The sequence below is a fragment of the Bidens hawaiensis genome, unplaced genomic scaffold, assembly GCF_021521415.1.
Source record: "Bidens hawaiensis isolate Kalapana, Puna unplaced genomic scaffold, B.hawaiensis_p1.1 tig00028552_1, whole genome shotgun sequence".
Lineage (NCBI taxonomy): Eukaryota > Viridiplantae > Streptophyta > Magnoliopsida > Asterales > Asteraceae > Bidens > Bidens hawaiensis.
In genome coordinates, this window is record NW_027494679.1 from 144,709 (window position 1) to 168,639 (window position 23,931).

At 41.3% G+C, this 23,931-nt stretch overlaps 1 pseudogene; it reads left to right on the plus strand.

Annotated features, from left to right (window-relative positions):
• Nucleotides 1-976: 976 nt before the first annotated feature.
• LOC143577405 (cytochrome P450 81Q32-like) lies at nt 977-16,660 on the plus strand (annotated as a pseudogene).
• Nucleotides 16,661-23,931: the final 7,271 nt, after the last annotated feature.

The following is a 23,931-nucleotide window of genomic DNA, read 5'->3' on the forward strand; positions in this document are numbered from 1 at the left end:
TCTCGATGACTTGGCCTATCCTAGATGTTTCGAATCCGAGATGTTCTGAATGGAAATGAGTCAAGGATGATTTGGCCTAAGTCAATTAACAGATTTCCTAACTCGTGTTCAATGAAACAAATATTTTTCCAAATTTCCAAATACCAGTGATGCTAGACTACTAGGAAGGAAAGTAGACCTACACGCGTTGTGATGAATAGCCTAGACGGATTTAAACCAAAGTGTACGTGTTTGACTCTATATATTTTCGCTTTCCACCTCCATTTCGAAAGAAGAGCAAGGTTTGATGCTCGAAGTGAGCCAATACCCAAGCCACCAATTTTTATTTTTTTTTGGAGGCTATATTCAAACTCCAATCTGCCCAATGAAATTTAAAGTTGAAAAAAGTATAATGGGAGACAACTCAAAACGGACTTGATAACACGTACAACTATCAAATGAGGGGACTTTTTCTTTCCAAGGAGATGGTTTAATTTTAAACATTTAAATAACCAGCTTGCGGTACTTAATGAGTTGAGGTGATTCATATTTGCCCCATCCGAAAGATAGATAAATGAGTGAAAATATATCAAGGACCATATATATAATTTAGCTTGGTCCGTGTTCATAGTAGGTTCTTTTTCTTTCACAATAGATCCTAAATTTTTTGTATCACAATAGATCCTAGTTTGTAACTTGAGCTTCAAAATTTGTATCAAACAAATAAAAAACCGACTTACTTCCATTTAAAGTCGGTTTTTTATTTGTTTGATACAAGTTTTAAAGCTTAGGTTACAAACAGTATGATGCATAAATGGAAAAACTTAACTTACCTCATTATCTTACGTTTAAGCCTTAAACTTACAATATGACCATGGAAAGATGTGTTTCAACAGATACACGTGTCCTACTCATAAGATATTTTTTTTGTTTATAATTTTTAAAATATGGTACGTTACAAATTTCTGAATATACAATTGCAACGTGCTTATTTTTATTCGCATTTTGATATAAGTTTCACTCAAAACTAAGTTGTGCGTTATGATGTATAAATCATTTAAGAACTTATATACAAGTCATTAAAACTGTATACATAAATCGGTTTTAAAAGTTAGTTTTAAATGTTGTATCTGGACCTTTAAAAACTTACAACACCTCACCCTCCATTATATGTTTTATAATGATATGTTTGCGTAAAGATTTTGGATTTCTACAAAGTTTTTAGGACATTAATTTCTTCATGCCTTAAAGCGGCGTAACGAGCGCGTTCGGGTTTAATACCCGACTACCATTAACTCGAAATCTTGCAATTAAAATTTGACTTTTATAAAATTCGGCCAACTTTGTGACAAACATATCACGTAATAATAAATGAGGCTTACCAAGCTGACCATTTCCTTTTAAATACAAAGTCAACTTTGCATATGAGAGAACAATAATGATTTAAAGCGGCTGATATTCTCAAAAAACATATAATAACTACTTGTGCAACTTGTAAATTCATTTGACCGGCGTGGGAACATAGAAAAGTTGCACAACTTGAATGCAAGTACGTACTCCTATAAATATGTTGTAATCTTATTAACAAAACTCATACCACAAACCATAATATGGAAATAATATATGTGATCCTCTCTATCATTGCTACTATATGCCTTTGTAAGGAATAGGAATTTACCACCAAGCCCATTCCCATGCTTACCCATACTTGGTCATCTTTACCTAGTGAAAAGCCCTCTCTACCGAGCATTAGGCAAACTATCCAACCGTTATGGTCCAATTCTCATGCTCCAATTTGGCACCCGTAAAGCGTTGTTGGTTTCGTCTCCAGCAGCGGTGGAGGAATGCCTTACTACCAACGATGTTACTTTCGCTAACCGTCCTCATTTGCTTGCTGGAAAACACCTTGGGTATGACTACACCACTCTTTCTTGGTCAAGCTATAGTGATCATTGGCGTAACTTACGTCGTATTGCCTCACTTGAGCTTTTATCGGCTCATAGGCTACAAAGCCTGAATCATATTCGTGTGGAGGAAGTGAGGCTCTTGGCTAAGAAGGTGTATGGTAGAGCGATGGCGGATGGGATGGTGGAAATGAAGTCAATGTTTTTTGAGCTCATGTTGAATGTCATGATGATGATGATCGCGGGGAAGAGATACTATGGTGAGTCGGTGGCGGATGTGGAAGAAGCGGGGCGGTTTAAGGAGATTGTAATGGAGACGTTTGTGTTGATGGAGACGACGAATTTGTCGTATTATTTGCCGTGGTGGAAGTGGGTAGGAGGGAGAGAGTTGGAGAAGAAGATGGTGGTCTTGGGGGAAAAGAGAGATGGGTTCATGCAAGGTTTGTTAGATGAGCATAAACGAAAGTTGGTGGTGGCGGCGGCCAAGGGTGGTGGCGTAGAGGCGGGGATGACAGAGAAGGAAGAGAAGAAGAAGAAGAACTTGATTGAAGTTCTACTCATATTACAAGAAAAAGAACCTGAATATTACAAGGATGAAGTTATCAAAGGTTTAATGCAGGTAAAAGCCTTTTAACATATACTACAATCATACTTTGGTTATTTTAATTGATTAAATTATAAGGAACCGCTTCTCGATATCCTGGGTAGATGTAAGTTTTCCTATCATCGCATCTTATCCAGACCCACTCTTACGATTGGGATATTGTTGGGTACGTTTGTTTGTTTGTTTTATAAAATTATTTGAAACAATAATGAAGAGGTATGTACCCGCCTCAACACCGAGCAAGGCGGGTCAACCCACAAGATAAAGACATTATGAAGGCACAAAGCCAAAACCTATGCGCATGGCGCATACAAAACATGCTCAGGCATCATATGCCCAGGCACACATATGCTCGCGCATCACATATGCGCGCGGCGCATCAGCGCGCGGCGCATATCACATGCTCGTGCATATCACACCTGCCCAGGCACACATATGCTCGCGCATCACATATGCGCGCAGCGCATCAACGCGCGGCGCATATCACATGCTCGTGCATATCACATCTGCGCATGAAATATCTGCGCGTGAGAATAAAGAGAAGACCTCGCGCATCCTCAGGATGGGCGCATATCACACGTGCACATAATCAACCTCGTCCTTATCCAAATCAGGATTAGGGCAACCTTGATTGTGCACGTCAGACAACCTTCCAGAAGGCATCTTTTTAAGGAGTAAGAATATGCTGATGTTGACAGCTGCCAAATTAAAGGTCGACAACTCAGCATGACACATGTGTTACCACGTGATTACAACCAACGAGAAAGCGCCAGGTGTCCCAGAGGACACGTGGCGCAGTGCGATTGGAGGAGGCCAACGAGGTTGAGCCAAATCAATGGAAACCCTAGCACTATAAATACAGCATCAACTCCACTTTGATGACACATTTTCAGACTCAATCATTGACAGTTACAGGCAGTGATATCACATTCAATCATATTGAATTACATTCACTCACAGTCAGTTACATACAATCACACAGTCTCACAACCAGAGGGTATTGAGCAATTAAGCAATACTCTTGAGATTCTCTTACACACATTATCATCTTCTCCACAATATACTGATTCTCACGCCGGAGGGTTACCCCAAAGAGGACCCCTCTGTCCCTTTCTGAGGGGTAAGTAACGGCGCTGTTCATTTTGTAGGTGGAAGAACACTGATCCAGAAGAACCATCGGTGAAATAGTATAAACACACCCGAGGAAAGTAGATCTGCTACCAGTGAGTAGATCCACGTTTCTTCATTGGCGCCATCCGCTGTTACGTTCGGCAATCAGATCTAATCAGATCTACAAAAAAAAAAAAAAAAAATCAATCACCATGGTTTCTGGCATTCGTAACGTTGATCAAGCTCTGGAGGATAATGAACGTGAGGGTGTTAACGACGGACAGCAGGTTCTGAGGGTTCCGCGTGATTCTACGCGTACCACCAGCAACCGTCCCTTCGTCACAACCCCTCACGGCCAGACTGAAACTCCTCCAGACGATCTCGCGTTACAAAATATGGCCGGCGCGAAACTCAAAGGACCAATGGGTCCAGAAGAGGAAACAAATGATCCGAATGAATGGCTCATAAACGAGCAGCGGCGTCTGATAGAAAAGTACAACGAAATGGTCAAACAGAAGAAGCTAGCCGACCAAACACAAAGGCAAGCGTTCGATAAGCAGACTACAAAGAGGCCGCGCGCGCCGGAAGAGGGACATTCTGTTCACACTGCACACACTGAGTTCAGTGATGAAGAAGTGCATAGCATGAGGAAGACGCGGGATACTCATGCAGGAGGCTCACAGCTCCGCGCGCCTGTGAACATGGCGCCTGGAGCCAGAGCAGATCTGGATCTGCACATGCCGTACAGCCCACCGGTCAGAGGGCAAGTGGACGTAACCACACCCTACAGACCAGCCATCTTGGTAAAGCACTCAAAGTTTACTGCGCGCATCGCGCAGGCTCCCATCCAGCACAAGACCAAGATGCCAAGTGGTCTGGGCAAATATGATGGCACAACGGATCCAGATGACTTTTTGCAAGGTTTCTATAACACGGGAAACCTAGAGAGCTGGACGATGCCAACATGGTGTCATATGTTTGCTCGCTGCCTCACAGGCGCAGCGCGGGTATGGTTCGAGAGCTTGCCGACTGGGCAAATTGATGGGTTCGAGGAACTATTAGAAAAGTTCCAAGCCCACTTCGTACAGCAGCGCAGGCACACGCGCGATCCTGATGACATCATGCACTGCGTACGCAGGAATGATGAAACGATTGAAGATTACATCACTCGTTTCAATCAAGAGTCCCTGGCAATCGGGGGTATAACTGAGCAGCTCCTGCGTGTGGCCTTTATACAAGGCGCGCGCAGTGATCAACTCCGCCGAGCTCTCGTAAGCAAAGATGGTATGCCCACCACTTGGGCAAAACTAATGGAAGCCTCGCGAGTCTTCGCGAGAAATGAAAAACAGATTGCCCAAGATAGGGCAAGAGAAAGAGCGCATCAGGCTGAATCACCGCGCAGCAAAGAGAAGAGGGCCAAACAGAACTCTGTATGGTCCAGGTTGCAGCCAACAAGTTTTTCTTCAGCAGAAAAGCAAGCGCAACCAAGCTCACCCAGCCCCAAAAAGATGTTCGTAGTCGTGGGGATGGTGACAAGAGGGAGGGCGGCAGAGATCCTAGCAGACCTCTGCCAAGAATATGGACTCCACTCACTAAAACACCTTCACAGCTGTTAAGTACTGAGAATGTTCAATTCAAGCCCCCCAAGCAACTACACTACAAGGGACCGCAAAACAGTGGCAAATATTGTGAATTTCACAGGTCCCCGGGCCACAACACCGACGCATGCCATCATTTAAAGGATGCGATCGAGAAGGATGTAAAATCAGGCAGGCTGGCTCACTTGGTGAAAAACCAAAGAATAGAAGATGAGCAACCGGAAGGAGCCTCTGCCACCAAGAAATACAAAAGAATCTGTGTGGCTGAGGGGGGACGACAAGGGCAGACGTCAAAAAAGAGAAGCGCGCAAATCCACGGAGATTGGCGCGAACAGCAAGTCATCTTCCCAAGAATCAGGGGAGGCCCTTCAATAAGCAGTCCTCTCGTCATCACCACACACATTGCTCATTACGAAGTGTCAAAGGTCCTGGTGGACACTGGAAGCGAATATGACATTATGTATGAGCAATGTTTCAGAAAGTTAGACCCGGCAGACCAAGCGCGGCTCGAAATTGTGAACGCACCAATCTGTGGTGTCTCAAATGAAATCATCCATCCCCTAGGCCAGATTCAGTTTGAACTAACTATGGGGGATGATGAGCACAAGCGAGCCGAAGTGGTCAACTTCTTGGTCTTGCCCACCACGTCATGCCACAATATGATCCTGGGTAGGGGAACGATTGCCCAATTTAATGCTGTACCGTCGCCAGCGCACGGCGCATTGGGGTTCCCTACACCAACAGGCGTAACATTTGTTTACCGCGATCATTTGTGCGCAATGACAAGCACACCGCGGGAAGGGAGAATAAAACTTCCAATGGCGGACAATGCGCCAGAGAAGTGGATTTTAAACCCAAAATTCCCAGAGCAAACGGTCACAATTGGCGCTACAATTTCAGACGAAACGAGATTGAGAATGAAAAAGTTGCTCACAAAATACACGTCGGTTTTCGCGTGGCAACACTCCGATATGACGGGGGTCCCGCGAGACTTGGCGCAACATTCTCTTAACACGTTCAAGTCGGTGGAGCCAATTGCTCAGAAAAAGAGAATCATGGGGGATGAAAAGGCGAAGGCCATGAATGAACAAGTGGAGGACCTGTTACGCGCAAACATCATCCGCCCGATCCGATACCAGACGTGGGTAGCCAATCCTGTGATGGTAAAGAAAAGCAACGGGTCATGGAGGATGTGTATTGACTTCAAGGACCTCAACAAAGCATGTCCGAAAGACTGTTACCCCCTCCCAAACATCGACGCAAAGGTGGACTCCGTGGCGCCATTCAAGCTCAAATGTTTCCTGGATGCCTACAAAGGCTATCACCAGATTCAAATGGCACCACAGGACGAAGACAAGACTGCCTTCAGAACCGACAAGGGTGTTTTTTGTTACACAAAAATGCCCTTTGGTTTAAAGAATGCGGGCGCAACCTATCAGAGGCTTATGGATTCGGTTTTCAGTGAACAAATCGGAAGAAATCTAGAAGTCTACGTTGATGATTTGGTGATCAAGAGCAGGGAGGAGAGACAAATGCTCAAAGACATCGAGGAAACTCTTCAGCGCCTAACGGAAGTTAACATGAAGCTCAACCCGAGCAAATGTACTTTCGGCGCGGAAGAGGGGAAATTTCTTGGTGTAATGGTTACTAAGGATGGTTTCAAGGTGAACCCTGAAAAGGTGGAAGCCATCCTTGACATGCCTTCACCATCCACCATGAAAGAGGTTCAGAAGCTGAATGGTAGATTGGTGTCAATCAACAGGTTCCTAGCGAACCACGCCAGCAAATCTACTCCATTCGTTAACACTTTGAGGAACTGCTTGAAGAAGAGCCAATTCAAGTGGACGCCTGAGGCTGAGCAAGCTTTCAGTGAGATAAAAGAATGTCTCATAAAGCTCCCCGCGCTCACAGCTCCACTTCCTGGCGAAACCCTTACATTGTACTTGTCAGCTGGAGACCGCGCCATCGGCGCAGTATTATTGGTGGATCGCAAGGGGATCCAAACGCCAATATACTATGTGAGTCGGGTGCTGACAGACCCTGAGACGCGCTATTCCATCATGGAAAAGTTAGTTTTGTCACTAACACACGCGTCGCGCAAGCTTCACAGATACTTCAATGGTCATCCGATTGAAGTTCTGACAGGTTACAACATCCAGCAAGTCTTGCGACGCCCCGCGCTCTCCGGAAGGCTGACAAAGTGGGCGCTGGAATTGGGTGAACACACGATCACTTATAAGCCCCGTCCAGCAATAAAGGGTCAAATTTTGGCGGATTTCATCACGGAAATCCCAGAGGGAAAGATTGAAGAAGCTCAGCGCGAGGTAGACCCTCCGCGAGCAAATGATGAAGAAGATGTTTGGAGGCTATTCACTGATGGAGCCTCCAACAGCGAAGGGTCCGGCGCAGGCCTCAAACTGGTGGACCCTGATAATCATGAATATACTTATGCTATTAGGTTGGACTTCAAAAGTACCAACAATGAGGCTGAGTATGAAGCCCTGCTGGCTGGTCTGCGCATTGCGCGCAAGTTTGGAGTTAAAAGGCTAGAGGCACATGTTGATTCTTACTTGGTAGCTGCGCAGGTCAATGGCCTTTATGATGCCAAGGAGAACACCATGCCTCTATATCTAGAGCAGGCAAAAAAGATCGTTGAGCAGTTTGACTTCTTCAAAATCATACACATCTCGCGCAGCGAAAACAAGTCCGCTGACGCGTTGAGTAAGATGGCATCAACTAATTTTGATCACTTTGCCAAAGATGTCAGGGTGGAAGTGATGAGCAACCCGTCAGTGCAAACGCAATCGGTCCTTGTAATTCATACATCCCCTTCATCCTGGATTACTCCAATAATGGAATTCTTGAAGGAGGGGACGTTACCGGACGATCGCGCACAGGCGAGAAAGATAAGACACAAGGCGCAGAACTATGAACTACTTGATGGTACATTATATCGACGCTCTTATCTTGGACCGCTCATGAAATGCCTGGATGCTGAAGAAGCAAGCTATGTGATTAGGGAGATTCACGAAGGAATCTGCGGCATACACGCTGGCCCGCGCATGGTGGTTGCCAAGGCAATGAGCTCGGGCTACTATTGGCCGGGCATGTACTTGGATGCGCTAAAAGAAATACAAAAATGTAAGGCATGTCAGAGCTACGCGCCAAACACCATGCGGCCAAAGAACAACTTGATTCCGGTGACCTCTGCATGGCCTTTCCACAAATGGGCCATTGATATTGTGGGGCCCCTGCCGCAAGCGCAAGGGCGAGTGAAATTTTTGGTAGTGGCGATAGACTATTTCACAAAATGGGTTGAGGCCAAGCCACTAGCAAAAATCACAGCTGAGGCGATGAAGCAATTTATCTGGAGCCACATCATTTGCCGTTTTGGCCTTCCTATGGAAATTGTGAGCGACAATGGCAAACAATTCACTGACAGGAAGATATCAAGCTGGCTCAAAGAATTGCACATCAACCAAATCTTCACTTCGGTCTACCACCCTCAGGGGAATGGCCAAGTGGAGCGCGCGAATCAAAGTTTGCTAAATGGGCTGAAGAAAAGGTTGGAGGGAGAATCCCATTCTTGGGTCAAAGAGTTACCTAATGTCCTGTGGGCGCACAGGACATTAAGCAAAACTAGCAATGGCGAATCCCCGTTCAGCCTAACCTATGGGACAGAGGCTATGATCCCAGCAGAAATTGGATGCCCATCCCATAGGGTACTCATGATGAGCAAAACTGATAACGAGCGCGAAAGAAGATTGGACCTTAACTTGCTTGAAGGGCGCAGAGAAGCGGCTATCATCAATGAAGCCAGATACAAGAAAAAGCTGGAAAAATATTATAATCAGCGCGTTAAAGAGTGCCACTTCAAGAAAAATGATTTTGTCCTTCGAAACAATGAAGCTAGTCGCGCAATACCCCCAGGAAAAATGTCCCCCAATTGGGAGGGACCTTATCAAATTTCAGAAGATTTGGGGAAAGGCGCGTACACTTTAAAAGATTTGAATGGAAAAAAGATACCGCGCGCGTGGAACGCGGCGCAACTTAGAAAATGCTTCATGTAAAAGTTCAAATATGTAATCAAGGCTTTTAAGCCATCATGAATGATGATTCGCGCTATCTTTCAATATTTGTTCTATTACCTTTGCATACATGTTTCACACTTCCTTTATTAATTTGGAGCAATATGACAACACTATATTGACTTCAAAACGAAATAAAACGAAGTAAAACATACATGCGCGAGCCTTAGCTCAAACGCGTTAACGAGTCTTAACTCTAAAACGTCAGGGCCTTAGCCCAAACCTACGAGCCTTAGCTCAAACACGTTAATGAGTCTTAACTCTAAAAACGTCAGGGCCTTAGCCCAAAACAAAGAGCCTTAGCTCAAAACACTCACAAACATCCATCTTACATCTCGCGCAGCCTGATCATAAAAATCCTTAAACACAACTAAGGCAAAGTACATGCCATATCATAGTTGTTAAGGTCTCAGGTCGAGGTCGCGCGCGGAATCATAGTGGATATCTGAGTAACACATGCTGACATGTAATGGCTAAAACTCATACTTCCATATTAAGACCGCGCGACCTCGACGCGCAAAAAAGGAATTGAGAAAAGTTATCGCGCATGTCAGCATAAACAAGATACTGCGAAACCACTTACAAAATAGGACTATGGTTAAGTGAATAATTTCCTTACAACCTTGTCCTTATTTTAGCGTGCAAGCATATCTTATATCTATACAAGCAAACATGAAGAGATGAATGGAAATGCGCAAGATGTGAAAAAGGGAAAACAAATTTCATTCCATTGCGTTGAAATTTACAAGTATGATGAGTTACAAATTACAAATAAAAATAAAAACATGAAGGGCTTCTCAAGTCTCCACGTTGACATTAGCCTCTTCATCATCCTCATCATCGCCCTCGGCATCTGGCGCAGCCTGCTCCTCTTCATCTCCAAACTGACCATAGTCAAGTTCATCCTCCTCATTGGAGTCTTCTATCACGACGGTGTCAGGAGCAGATTCTTTCGCCGCGCCAGAACCGCTGGTAGGGGCAACATCCCCCGCGCCACCATCATCGCCACCAGCCCTCTCGCATTCATCGAGCAACTTCTTTAGCGCGCCGAGGTCGGGCTGGTCAGCAAGCGCAGCTATCTGTAAAATCAATAGAAAAGTATTGAGTACAAAACACTTGGAAAATTAATCAAGTAAAACTCATTAGGGTCAAGGTACCTGCATAAGGATGGGGATGGGAGTATTCATGTACTTCTCCCCCACCGCGGCCATGTCCGCGCAGGCCGCGTCGCTCTTGTAAGGGTACTCGGATGGGTTCTTCTTCAACATGCCATATTCATACCCATCCGTAAACCCTTCAGCGCGACCCACCAGGCGCGCGGCAGCATTGCAGTCCATCACAAGGGCCTGAAACTCGGCGGAATATTTCATCGCCAAAGCGCAACGAGTCATGCCCTGTGACACCAGCCATTGGCGATCCTGCGCGAGGCCAGCAACAGACGTCTCGAGGGCAGGAACCTGTGAGTTTAATAACTCAACAGTTTCCTTGGTCTTTTTTTAGCTCCTCCTTATCAGACGCTGCTGCCGCCAAAATTTTTTCTTTCTCCGCCTGCGCAGCACCAAGTGCCTCCTGGCTGGACGCTGCCGTCGCCAAGGCCTCATCTCTATCGGCCTGCGCGGCCGCTAACTCCCTCTTCAGGCGCGCAACCTCGCTCTCCAGTGATGATTTCTCAGTGATACTCTGGACAATAGCTTGGTCACGCGCCTCAGCCTGCTGTTCCAAGACACGCACTCTACGCGCGTACTTGGCAACTTCGGCCTCCGCCACCTGCTGCTTCTCCCGCGCAGCTTGGAGCTCATGCCCGCGCTTAATATAGGCGGTGTTGGCACTTGCTCTATTTTCGCTGAGCTCCGCCTGGAGTTTCTCAGCTCGTGCGCGAGCATCAGAAAGGTTCCAGGCAGCCACCTTAGCCTCTTGCTGGGCTGCCACAAGAGCATCGCGTACTTTAATATAATCGCGATGAAGCTCTTGGGAGGCAGCAAAGAAAGCTGACCCAGCGAAAATGTGATCGTTGAGCAAGTCAGCGCGGGTGCGCTCCTCCTGATACCTCCTTTCAGTAGGAGGCACGGCATGAGCCCAGAAGTCCTCGCATACGCCCATGGATTGGAAGGAACTGTCTTCATTAATATTCCATCTTGGGCGATAAACGTGGTCACCTTCCTACAAAACACAAGAAATGTTCTAAGTCATAAACATACTTATATGGAGGTACGCGCAGCGGAGCAACAAATAAAAACATACCTGCGGGGACGAAGCAGAAAAGTCAGCGCCAGCCCCACCAGAAGTATGCGCTGCGAAGACTTGTGGCATCGCAGGGCTGGCGCGGTCTCCCAAGGAGTCCTCAGCTTGAGCCCCCTCATCCTCCTCATCTTCTTGAATAGGCCTCTTCTCCTGCGACCTGGGGGGCTCCAAACCAGCCTCGCGGAGAGGGCTGCGCGTAGGAGGAGGCGAGGGAGGTCTCGACGCCGCCAGTTCGGCGCGCAATACCGCTTCCTGCTCCTTTGTAACCCCAATAAGGGGAGAATCAGCACTAGCAGGAGCAGGACCAGAACCAGCGGCGCCGCCAACGGCGCCAGGAGTGTCACCGGCAACTTGTACGCCAGCTACAACTCCTATGAGCAAATCAACAAGGAAAATTGGTTTATCACTAAATCCAAATGAAAAAATTCAGAAGACAAATGTGCAAAACATACCTTGGCGCAATTCAGTTCGCGCGGCGAACATCGCCATAAAGTCCATTCTACCCTTCTCAGAGGGTAGAACGGGGGACTTCGAAGCAGACCCCGGCGCAGCCTCAGCACCTTGTGGCGCCTGCGGCTGATCTGCAACCGTCGCCGGTCCTGCAAACATTCAAAGGAGCAAAGGTTTAATAATAATTCAATCAGATGAAGATAAGCAAAGCATACCTGTCGCAGGCGCGGCACTGCTTCTCTCTTCAGCCGCGCGAACGGAGGAGGTGACGCCACCATACCTCAAGTGGACAGGAGGTCTGCCCACTTTCACAGGTAGGGAAGCTAAAGAACCCATGGTGGTAAACACCTCGGTTTCCTTAGGTCCCTTCGTTTGAGCATGGGGATGAGCAACAGGGGTGTCATTTTTCTTCTGTTTCTTACTGGCCCCTGCGCCAGATTTCCCCTTAGCTTTGCGCTTTAGTAGGGGCGCCTCCTCTTCCTCTTCCTCCTCCTCCGCGAGCTCCAGCTCGTAGTTCTCCAGCGCATCTACAATACATGTAACACAAGTGTTAATAAACTTGGGTATTCTAAAGGAATGAGCATAAGTGCGAAGGCTTACCAGGCGCGTCACTGTCAAAGTCAAATTCCAGATCCACTGGGATGAACATGTCATCAAAGCGATCTGGGAAACCAACCTCCCCAGCGCCAAGCGCGACGGAGCCACCCTCCACTTGTTCATCATAAGCGGCAAGGACATAATCCTTGGTGACTGCGCAAAAACAAGTCAAGTGATATCAGCAAAAGAATTATGTTCGCGCAGAAAAAGAAATAAAGCAATGAAATAAACTTACACAAACCGTCGACTTGGATAACGGGCTCAAGCGCGCTGTCGGCCCATAGCTTACTCATGCCGACCCCCACCAGCGCCTCCTCGCGAATTTTCTTCGCGGGGGATGGTTCGGCGGTCAGTTTCTTAACCCAGGCGCCAGTTGGGTTCTTGAGGACACCCTCATCCGCAGGCGCAGAAGAGATAGAGCGCATGGTCATGCGGATGGGGATCACACCAGCCCTTATGTAAAAGAACCTCTCAGACCAGTCATGAAGGCTCTTGAATGAAACAGTGGAGCACTTCACCTTCTGACTGCGAGGAATAAAAGAGATCCAATTGTCTTGGATCTTGGGCTTGTAAAAATACTGAAAGCGCCGAGGAGTCGGCTCCTCGCGCTGGGATTTGCACATGAACTCAAAGTGAGTCACGCGCACGAGTCCAAACGGATGGACTTGGGATATATGAATCCCATAAAACTTCAGCAGTGCACCCACAAACCTTGTTATCGGGAGACGAAGGTTGCAGTGGGTGAAAAAGTGGCTATATAGGGATATATAGCCGGCAGGCGGGCCTGCCGCCGTTTGCCCGGCCCCAGGCAACATGCAGCCAAACAGGGGGAGAAAGCCCTGAGAGGCGATGAGGCTGTCGAGATCGGCCTGCTTCAATTTGCAGGGGATTTCATTCCACCTTTTGGTGGCCTTGGTCCTCCCTACTTCCTCCGATGTGGTCTCAACAACCCTCTTCCCTTTCCCCTTTTGCTTCAGTGTCGACATCACCACAGATTTCACACGGCGTCTTCGAGAGGAAATAGAGGTGATTGAGGGGCTAGACGAGTCTGAACTATCAGACATACAACTGCAGCAGCAAATAATAGAAGTTTCGAAACGATGAAAATACTCAATTCAGAATATGAAAGGCAGAAAATTGAAAATTTGCAACAATGAAGATGAAGATAAATATTTCCCAAGGGCCTGCTTTTATAGGCCCAGGAGAGAGAAAAGTGGTAACTAATGGGATTTCACGCGCCCCCACTCGCAGGTGTAAGCCAACGAGGGCGCGACACGTGTCCCTAACACTGTTGAGGGGACATAAAAACGTAACGGACCTGCCACGGAGCAGAAACGCGCCCCCACTCGCAGGTGCTAACCAATGCGAGCGCGACACGTGTTCAAGACAGCTGTGTGAGGGGACGTGAAAGGCAACTGTAGCACCTCGAGCACACGAAACGTCTGACATGTTTACGGCGCACGTCACCACCAACTAACCACGTATTTGGACCCTTCGTTTTCAACCTTTCGTTTTTCAACCAAATGGATAGGACTTCGCGCAATGATGGAAACAACCAAGAAAACGACAAAACCCCTTTTAAAAGACCAAATCAGTAAGTCTAATATCTATCTTACCGCGCTCGCGCGAGATAAGACACACATTAGACTGGGGGGCTTGAAGAGGTATGTACCCGCCTCAACACCGAGCAAGGCGGGTCAACCCACAAGATAAAGACATTATGAAGGCACAAAGCCAAAACCTATGCGCATGGCGCATACAAAACATGCTCAGGCATCATATGCCCAGGCACACATATGCTCGCGCATCACATATGCGCGCGGCGCATCAGCGCGCGGCGCATATCACATGCTCGTGCATATCACACCTGCCCAGGCACACATATGCTCGCGCATCACATATGCGCGCAGCGCATCAACGCGCGGCGCATATCACATGCTCGTACATATCACATCTGCGCATGAAATATCTGCGCGTGAGAATAAAGAGAAGACCTCGCGCATCCTCAGGATGGGCGCATATCACACGTGCACATAATCAACCTCGTCCTTATCCAAATCAGGATTAGGGCAACCTTGATTGTGCACGTCAGACAACCTTCCAGAAGGCATCTTTTTAAGGAGTAAGAATATGCTGATGTTGACAGCTGCCAAATTAAAGGTCGACAACTCAGCATGACACATGTGTTACCACGTGATTACAACCAACGAGAAAGCGCCAGGTGTCCCAGAGGACACGTGGCGCAGTGCGATTGGAGGAGGCCAACGAGGTTGAGCCAAATCAATGGAAACCCTAGCACTATAAATACAGCATCAACTCCACTTTGATGACACATTTTCAGACTCAATCATTGACAGTTACAGGCAGTGATATCACATTCAATCATATTGAATTACATTCACTCACAGTCAGTTACATACAATCACACAGTCTCACAACCAGAGGGTATTGAGCAATTAAGCAATACTCTTGAGATTCTCTTACACACATTATCATCTTCTCCACAATATACTGATTCTCACGCCGGAGGGTTACCCCAAAGAGGACCCCTCTGTCCCTTTCTGAGGGGTAAGTAACGGCGCTGTTCATTTTGTAGGTGGAAGAACACTGATCCAGAAGAACCATCGGTGAAATAGTATAAACACACCCGAGGAAAGTAGATCTGCTACCAGTGAGTAGATCCACGTTTCTTCAAATAACAAACAAACGTACTTAGTCTAATCTCACTTATAGCAGAGCTAGTGGTAAGGTGTGAGAAGAATTTGAATAAGGAAGCCTTACCTCTATCCCAAATTATAAAAATCGGGTTCCTAAGAGAACGTCTTTCTAAGCAAAAGTAGTTTAAAAAAAGGAACAAAAAATTAAAGTTAATTATGAGAATCAAAGGAAACAAGTGTAAACTACTACCACTAACCATGGATTGTATATTCAGGTACTACTATCAGCAGGAACAGATACATCAAGTGGAACTATGGAATGGATGTTATCACTTTTGTTAAACAATCCCCAAGTTCTAAAGCAAGCACAAGCTGAGATCGAGGATTGTGTAGGCAAAGATCGTCTAATTAATGAATCAGACATATCCAATCTTCCATATCTAAGATGCATAGTAAACGAGACGATGAGATTGTACCCTCCTGGTCCACTCGTGTTCCACGAGTCCTCAAAGGATTGTACGGTTGGAGGGTACAATATCCCAAGTGGTACAATGCTTTTGATGAACTTATGGGCAATGCAAAATGACAAGAATTGGGAAGACCCTAAGAAGTTTAAACCAGATAGGTTTAGAGGGTTACAAGGTTCAAGAGATGGGTTTAAGCTAATGCCATTTGGGTCCGGAAGGAGGAGTTGTCCAACAGAAAACTTGGCAATGCGCATGGTCGGGTTGGCGTTAGGTACACTTATTCAATGCTTCCAGTGGCGGATCCAGAAATTTTTTTTAGGTGGTTCCCTCTTAATTTATAAGGTGGTTCCTACGCGTATTCTATATATTCGTACACTATTATTTCGAAACTCGGGTGGTTCCGGGGAACCACCCGTTTGTATGCTGGATCCGCCAATGAATGCTTCGAGTGGGAAAGGGTGGGCGAAGAAATGATCGACATGACCGAAGGAATGGGATTGACCATGCCAAAAGCTAAACCATTGGTAGCAAAGTGTCAACCTCGTGAAAACATTGCCAAATTGCTGTTTTAAATGTGAAAAGAGAATATTGAATGTTATTCAAAGCTAACTCATTGGTAGCTAAGTGTCAACATCGCATAGAATATATATAGTGATTTTCTTAATTATTACTAATTTGACAAATATAATTAGACCAAGTGTACGTCAAAGAGTATGTCAATGATAGTACAGTGTTGTAATTTACTTCATATATTATTTGTTGCAAAACGGTTCTACTATATCAATAATATATATAGTACGTTATAAGTTTATAACTATCGGCATTTGGCACTATACTGTAAAAATGATTTAACAATCCGTAAGAGTGGAGATTCTTGATATTATATATGACATCACCATAACACACAACAATAATCTAACAAGACTTCATCAAAAGTGGATCGAATTGTATACTTGCTGAAATATCAATTCAACTATTTAACTATATTTGTATTATGAATAACTATTATTATGGTTATCAACACCTAAAATAGGTTTAGCTTATTCTCCAAGTTTTCTCATCCCTATATAATATCATATTGTATCTCATTGTATTATACACCAGATTAATAAATCTTTCTCTTTCTCCCTACATCTCTTACTCTTATTGTTTTGCTATTAGGCTAGTTTCATAACACGTTATCAGCACGAGTTGCTTTTGGACTTGAATCACATCATCAAGAGCACATCATAATACAACTTACATGTTCAAGACGGCTTCACGCAATTCCGGTCAGCCCCTTTTAATTACAAAACCAAGTATGTATTTTACTCTCGGTTGTTCATTATATATTTATTTTGTGTTGATGTTATTAAAATAAGAACCCCATGACATGGTAAAATTCTCAAGACCCCACTCATTATTTAAACTAGTATGATTCTATTAATTTATTTTTGAAAGTAAACATTCATTAATATATAATTGTTTTGTTTGTTCAATGAACCGTGTAGATTAACTGATTATTGCATAATATTTAAAAAATAATATAAATGATAAAGATGGTGAGCACCATGTTCTTACCTAGAAAGCTGCTAGTTCCACTTCTAGTTAATTTCATAAGTTTGATTTACATATTGGTGGCACTGGTTCTTCTAATTCACCGTAAGTCGGTTTTACATAATCTAATTTACTTGTTATTGTTCTCCATATTTCTCAAAACGAAATAATTCATATTGTATTTCATACAATTTTAGGCTGCGTTAAAGATTTGTGTTGATCTTCTATGAAATCTCTTATTACAAATCATTAGGATTTAGAGTTAAATCCAAGTTCATATAACAAGTGGCATTTTTGTTTTTCTTATGTGCTTTTAAATAATTTATTGTAGTTTTATTAAATCCTTAAGCCCGGTCAAAATTACTATTTTACACTTAACATATTAGTACCCTTTTTTTAAGGATTGGGTGACATTCACACTTGAAAGGTTTAAAACCGAACTTGTGAAAAGGTCTATAATCATGTTTTGGAATCGTGATTTCGATAATCAAAAATTTTAAATGTTGGTAAATTGTTTTCAAGAAAGTATTCATTCTATATATTTGTTAAATCATAATCGATGTTTTTCTATAAAAGTTTAGATTTACAAGTTTGGAATAAATGTGGAATCTAATTTTGATGTTATTTAATGAAATTATAAAATAAGAACTAATTTACTATTTGATAGTAATAAAGTTCCATAAAGGTTGCTATACATATATAGTTTATAATTGCGTTTCTTATAAGATTTGATTATTATAATTATATATGTTTATATTACTATCAAATGTTATGGCGGTTATAAATAACTAATTAAAGTATCATATGCATGCTTATATAACAGTAACTTAAGATTCAAGATGCAAGATTTTCATACTCCTTTTCATTATATACTAATTTTAATCTTTGTGAAAAGTAATATTTTGAAACTTGTACTTGACGATGAAAGAATAAAGATTGATAGAATATAAAATTTTATCACTATCGCAATTTTTGTAAAAGAGATAAAAAAAATGTCGTATGTTTTACATGATGGCATCTTATAAAGTCGTGTATTGTATATTGATTTTATGTTTATGGTATATTCAGTATGATATTATTTGTTAAATAGATTATCTAAACCAATGTTAATTCTGGTTTATATTCTCATGAAATATTATAAACATATTTAAGTAATTATAGTGAAATCACTTATTTATTTAGAATAATATGGCACCTGAAGTGTCGTTCTTTCTAGATCTTATTATTGAAGGTTATAAAATATTAGCATGATAAATCTTATATGACTCATTCATGTAATTACTTCTCAATACATGTTATATAAACAGAAGATAAATCATGAGGAAAAATCGTAAACGACAATTTTTCATTAGTCAAACCTCAAGTACGCTCATGAAGTAGCATATCATTAAAACGTATGAAATGTTTGAAGTGATTTTATATCAGTAGTTTGATGAATACCAAGAAATTGGTTTTGTTATACTCCATTCCCTGAAGTGAATATATATTGATTGTTGTGATCATTGACATAATTAAAAAGATTGTAAGGATGATTATACTATTAATGAGATCGACCGCCAGAAGTGGCAAATGGATTGATCACGTATGAGAACAAAATGTGGAAATACATATATGAAATCACATGATCGCTTGAAGCGATAATACAATGTTCTCACATATTTATAGTCTTGTATTAAAGAAGTATAGTACATATACGATCATAAACCTAAAGTTTATGAATCATGATTATCTAATGGCATGACCGGTTAGACCACACCGATTCAATGATGTGAAATATATTGAAAAATCATGAGATTCTTAATGATGATTAAACATGCAAAGTTCGCTCTCAATGAAAATTACTTATATATTAACCAGAATAGGGTGTGAATCCCTAAATATTATGGAATTTAACATGATACCATTTAGCATTTTCAAAATCGATGCATCGTCTAAATGGTTATTAAGATCGCGACTTGATGTTTGCATGATCTATAGCTTAGCTAATAAGATAGCAAGCATATTATTCCATATTTGTATATTTACATCTGGTTACATTTGATTCCCGAGTTAATAATGATCATTGGAATAAGTGTTGAACTTCATAACAGATTATGTTCTTGCATAAATTATTTTGTTAAAGACGATTAGTCAACGTCTATAATTGGTTTCAAAGGAAATTATCACGAGAGCAAATGTTTTATGTTTGTATTTGAGTACATATGATTTTACATGTCTTAAAAATAATTCACATCAAGCCAAAAGTTATTATACTTCTCCCCACTGTAATTGGTTTTTGGTCAGTAACCAAGTATTTCTCATCTAATATTTTGTGTGTATTATATACTGAAATTAATCCACCACAAGACACAAATATGAGACAAAGAAAGTTGGGAATTTATGTCGGTATCAAATATTATCTTTGATTATATACGTAGAGCCATTATGGCTCATTAATTTCACTTTAGTGAATCAACATTCTCAACATTAGGGGGGAGATTTAATGCAGTTGAAAAAATAAATGAGCTAGAATGAATTATCATTGATCCTCAAAGTAAACTATGTGAACAAAAAAGAAAAGTTCAAAGGATAATTCATTGAAAAATTAATGAAACAACCAGACGTGTACACTGGCCTATGCGGCTATGCATAGTGACTAAATCACATAAATCAACTGCTTATGCTCTAATTAATATAAGCGTCCTGGAAGTACAACCATACATTGGTAATGACTAGTGAGTCTAAGGCACGCCTGAAGCGTGGTAGACTAGTCGATTCCAAGAATAATGATTCCTCAAAAATTGGAGCAAATAATGAAGATGGTCAAGTCGAGGTGCAGTAAAAGGTCTCTTGAAAGAGATTAGACATGATGGTTCTTGAAGAACCTTAGGTACCTGAAAACAAAGAGCTCTCAATAAATTATATTGTATCATGTCTACAAAGATATATGGAATCGAAATAAAGTCGACGTCAATATACTTTTATATATATGTACAAATTAGCGCTTGAAATGATGATGATGAGGATCAAGATTCTAAATCTGCCTATTAAATGATTGGCTAAAGTGGAAAGATGCAAACATGTCAGAGTTGAATTCTCTAAATAACGGAAAGTTTGTTGGACCAGCAGTCCGTACAACTAAAGTTGTAAAATATGTTAGATACAAACGGGTATTGTATATGAGTTATGAAAATTCATCAAGTGATTTAAGGCAAAATTGATGGCATAAGAATTTTTGCAAAGACACGTGATTAATTATGAGGCGACGCATTCTCAAATGGTGGAAGCAGTGACTTTCCGATAGCTAAACAGTCTGGTAATATAAAGAGAGAATTGATATGCGTCCAATAAATATTGTTATTCAATTGATAATGAGAGTTTACAAGAAAATCTATGAAGGATTTGAATTATCAAATCATGTAAAGTAAGTTCTCGAGAACATAATGATTGTTGTGTATAGATTCATATTTGATATTTTACGATTATTGAATATGTTGAACATAATTGGAACTCCTGAAATGTTTCCTAAGGTAATTGAACACTTGAAAGATTAATTGATTATGTGTATCAATAAGCATACGCATAGAAGATAATGCACGTGATGAGTACAATATCTCAATAAACAAAGAAATTTTACAATATGGATTTTGATATGTGATACAAAGTGATGTGTTAATGAGCAAGTTTATGCAGCAAGTATCCTGATAAAGTGAATACGTATGCATAATTTGTCAAGTTGAAAAGAAGTCCATGATGGATTGGTAAATGCATAGATTTATGCTTATTACGTATGGACTAAACTATTCTAATTGAGCTTAGCACAAATCAAGAGATATTTTGATAACGAGGGAGATAAGTTGGATATAATTAGCCATATTTTTATCAAAATTTCACTCTTAAAAGTTCATTACAATCACAGTTTACAATGATGATATATCACCGAGAGAAACTTATGAGCTTTTAAAGAGAAAATTATTTTTGAAAGACCTTGACAAGGAGTGATTATTACTCGACTTATAGTTCGAGTATATGTGTAATTATATATTTATATGTTTATAAATCCATCAAATATCTATGAAATGTTGAGACATTTTACCATGGACAAATTTAATTCTTTTAGCACGTTAAAATATGTCACACAATGACTCTTTATCATTTCCTATCTAAATATGAAATATTATTGGTTCGAAAATACTATAATTAAATGCATATATGCATTATGTTGTACTGTTAACTATATATGATTATTATTTTCTTTATTTTTGTTTATCGGCATGTGTCTTGCTATGAGACATCGGAAGGGGTTAAAACATGTATTCCAGGTATGAAAGATATGTGTTTATATTTTACTAACTCATCAAAACATGTTTGGTTAGCCTTGTTAATGCAGAGAAACACAACATGATCATAGTGTTTACCAGATGAAGCAATAGAAGTTTTCACGTGAAGATCATAATTCAACTTAAGGATTCAAATGTCAAAGGACAAAGACGCAAATGATTGACTACAAATGTTTTGGGTAACTTTCATAGAAGTTCGACATATACCATTTTAACGGATATATAAATCAGGGGGAGACAATACGCGCTGCACTCTTTTTCCCTTAGCTTTGGTTTTGTTCCATTGGGTTTTCCTAGCAATGTTTTTAATGAGGCAGCATCTCCAAGCGTAGTTGATAACCAAGGGGGAGTATTATGAATAACTATTATTATGGTTATCAACACCTAAAATAGGATTAGCTTATTCTCCAAGTTTTCCATCCCTATATAATATCATATTGTATCTCATTGTATTATACACCATATTAATAAATCTTTCTCTTTCTCCCTACATCTCTTACTCTTATTGTTTTGCTATTAGGTTAGTTTCATAACGATTTGGAATATTTTGAGCAATGCATGTGTCATGTTGAAATGTTATTTTGGTTTTATATTTGTTTGAAAGGCGACACACTACATAAGTTTTCAAACATTGAGGCGGATGCAGTCTAAATTGAAAGAGTGTAGATATCATGGATTGTGTTAGCGTGATGTATTAGAGAAGAAACGAAATAATAAACAAGATGGTAAAGAATATTGTACTAGTTTTGTTGTTTCATTGAAGTTACATGTTTTATATAGGTATACACACACACATATGGGACATAGAACTGATTGAAGCTGCTCTAACACGCCCCTCTTAAGCATAATGTTTGCGACAATGTGAATTCTGAACCGAAGAGTTTCAAACCTAGCAGAAGACAGTGACGGAACCAGAACTTTTCAATCGGAGGATCGTAATAGAAATTTTGTATTTTTATGAAAGTATATCAATAACCTTTTTTTATTTACCGTTGATATAGAAATTTTGTAACCTAACCATAGCTTGAGACAGTTGTAAAAATGCTTCATTTTTAACATTTACAAAAGCATCTTTTGAACATAAAAAAAGAATGAATCTCGTTATTATTTTCATTAGAATCTAATAAATTTAATGAATCCTTGATATCTTGATTGGGTTCTTTACCAAAATATCGTTTTATTAGTGTATTTCTACACCACAAAAATTGTAGGAAGTAACGGCAAAAAGAATTATATAATAATCTAATTCAATTTCCTTTAAAACAACCTTACACAATAATTAATTTTATTTATAACTATTAATTAAATTATAACTATTAGTTGAGTTGATGAATAAAACCTAAAAAATGACAAAAGTTATATAGAAGAAAAAGTTTACTTCATAATAATGGTTGAAAAGATGGGCACTGGTTTTTCTAAGAACCAGAAAAGAGAGATGGAAGCATCATAAGTTTCTTTGAAAATGAAAAATACAGTAAATAAAAACTAGGTTATTAATTGTTGCTCAATTTTTCAAAAAGCCCACAATCCAGTTCAATTATTTTATCCGGTAAGTATACTATCCTAAAGTGCCGTGTCTTCTTTTTCTTGTACTCTGTACTTCACCTTCACCCAAGTTAACAGTACCGGACCTTCGTCGCTCGACCCCGCCGGAAAACCTTTTCTTCATCGTTTTTCTTCTTTCTTCTAATTTTAATGTTTTTTGTAGGACAATCTAGAGGGTCAACTATATAAAAACAATTAGCCAAGCACTCCGACAACCACGGACCCTCCTGTAGTTCCGTCCATGGCAAAAGATATCCCTTTAATCGTAAGATCGACAATTCGAACTTAACTATGATGATATCGAAAACAAAGAGTGTGCTAGCAAGGTCTCCAGAATAATATGTAAGTTAATCTCAAGGTGTTTCGTGTGCCCATGAAATATGCAATTTACTATCAAATACGTAGAGAAAATGTTGTCTCACTATAAAATAGGTGGACCTGATTCCTGAAGGAGACAATCATAACTCAGACAACACAAATATAATCCAACGAATCTTAACAATAACATGATACTTCGCTCTAGTGCCAGATCTCATAACATATGTTGTTTTCTGGAGCTCCAACTGCTAAAGTTGGAGCCAAGTAACACACAATATACTAAGTCAACGTCAAGATAGGCGTGAAGGGAAACACAAAAAGACTGGTGACGAAGAGTCAAGCCTTGAGAAGTTAATAACCTTGAGGTACCAAGGGATATGTTTAATGACGATCAACAAATTTCTGAATAAACTGAGAATCATACTGAACGTTGCCAATCTCAAACAAGTCATGACAAAGTACTAAAGCCCATCAACTATGCTATTGTTTTACAAGGGATCATCCATAGATGCAACACA